Source organism: Marmota marmota, unplaced genomic scaffold (genome assembly GCF_001458135.2).
Source record: "Marmota marmota marmota unplaced genomic scaffold, marMar, whole genome shotgun sequence".
Lineage (NCBI taxonomy): Eukaryota > Metazoa > Chordata > Mammalia > Rodentia > Sciuridae > Marmota > Marmota marmota.
Genome location: NW_026000020.1, coordinates 7,499,563 through 7,501,393, shown reverse-complemented (window position 1 = coordinate 7,501,393; position 1,831 = coordinate 7,499,563). Strand labels below are relative to the sequence as shown.

Sequence of the window (1,831 nt, the reverse complement as noted above, 5' to 3'; positions counted from 1 at the left end):
TCCAAGGGCTTCCTTTAAATTAAACTTCTCAATCTGATTTCCTAGCAACGGCTTGTCCCCAGGGTGGGACAAATCTCAACAGAGCTAGTCATTTTAATCATTTCAGTTAGTAGGTATTGTTTTGCTTTTTGTACATATGCCTGGTACAACAACAAAAAAAAAAACCTTCCTTTAGTTGTAATCAGTGGTCTGGATTTCATGTAGCTAATCAGCACCAGGAAAGAAGCCCTGAGTCCAGAGGGCACCTGAGAGGAAAGTGACAGGTCCATGCAGGGAGGGCACAGAGTTCTGGCTCACTCCATTGCAGGTATCCCTGCAGGACAGAGCTGGCTGGGGCGCGTTCACCTGAGTCTCGACCCCAGCTCCTCCTGAGGGTGCAAACCTTGGCTGGACCCAGCTCCTGGTCCAGAGTGAGACCTTTCTCAGGCCCAGGCATTTCCTAGTCATTCTTGAGCAGCTGCTCCACATTCGAGTTCCAGCTAAGAAACTAGACTCTTTACTCAGAGGATACAGAGACTCCTGCCTGAGTACCTTCCCGGCTGGCTTTAATCTGATCTAAGGCAATGGTCAACATTCATTCTCCCCAAAGAAAAGCCCAAGGGTGGCCTGTGACTCTCGAAAGTAGAGCTGCTGGATAGCCAAGCAAGGTTACACGACACGGCACACCTGGAAAGCCTCCGTGCAACCTTCTCTGTGCTGATCCAAGGAGCCGGCATCCTTGGTCCTCCCGTCCTTCAAGTCCATGCATCTCTCCCATTTGTTTCATTCTGGAATGTTCAGACTAACCCATCTCTGGATTAGTTAGGCTATGGCAGGCTAAGCTGCTGTAACACAGGGAGCCCTGTGGGGACACTCACTTGATGATGAGGATGACCACCACGACATGGAACAGGATGCAGTACAATTTCACCACCTGATGGGTCACCAGGGCAAAGCCACCTGCAATGAGCAGGCAGCTAAGGAAGCAGCGCTCGGAAACTGCGGGTGCCCGAGCTCAGGGTGCCCTCCTGCACCCCAAGGTCACTAAGCAGGACACGCCGCCCCGGGGGCAGGCGCCCAGACCACCAGCTCCCCAGAAAGGCAATCGTGCCACTGGTTCACCACCATGAGCTCCTCCAGCAGCATGGAGGAAGCGGCCAGATCACTGAAGCTGTTCTTGCAGTGCCTGTCCCAGCCAATGCCACCCCTTCAAGGGCGGGTCGCCACACAACAGTGCATCAGTGAAACTTGAGTCAAAGGACCGGATTCTGTCACAGAACAGTTCCATCCTGATGACAGCAAACGCATAGTAGACCACCTAGGGTGGGAGGCGCTGGACACCAGGGGGCGCCCAAAGTCGCAGAAGCAAGGGGCATGGAGCGCTAGACGCACCCAAGGTCCCACAGAAGGGCAGCGGTGTTCCCAAGGATGGTGGCCTCTCCAGCTCAGAGCCACGCAGCTTAGGGGAGTGAGTGGGAAGGGATCGCTGCTCGGCCGGTCCGCCAGAGAAGCCTGGGTAGTTGGTGGAGAGATTAAGGCACAGCCAGGTGGACCCCCCTGGACCTCCCAGGACATTTACCAAGTCAGAAACTAAGCTGCTGGCAAGGCAGCAGTGGGATAAATACCCACTAAACAGAGATTAGTCCCCTAGTGAAGGAGAATTGAAGTTGGATCTTTACCTGTTCTTTACGCCAAAATTAACTGCAAAGGTACTAAAACAAACAAAAACCCATAAAGGTAACAAGGCGGAAAGTTGGGCAGGAAAAGGGCTTCCTAAGCATGATGTGAAACCTAGAAACTATAAAAAGATCAACAAGTCTGACTATATAATAAATTTAAACTTGTGTATAGC

The 1,831-nt window shown here is 52.2% G+C and overlaps 1 pseudogene; it reads right to left on the bottom strand.

Annotated features, from left to right (window-relative positions):
• The window catches only part of LOC107154029, a 42,646-nt pseudogene continuing 40,815 nt past the window's right edge, over positions 1 to 1,831 (bottom strand).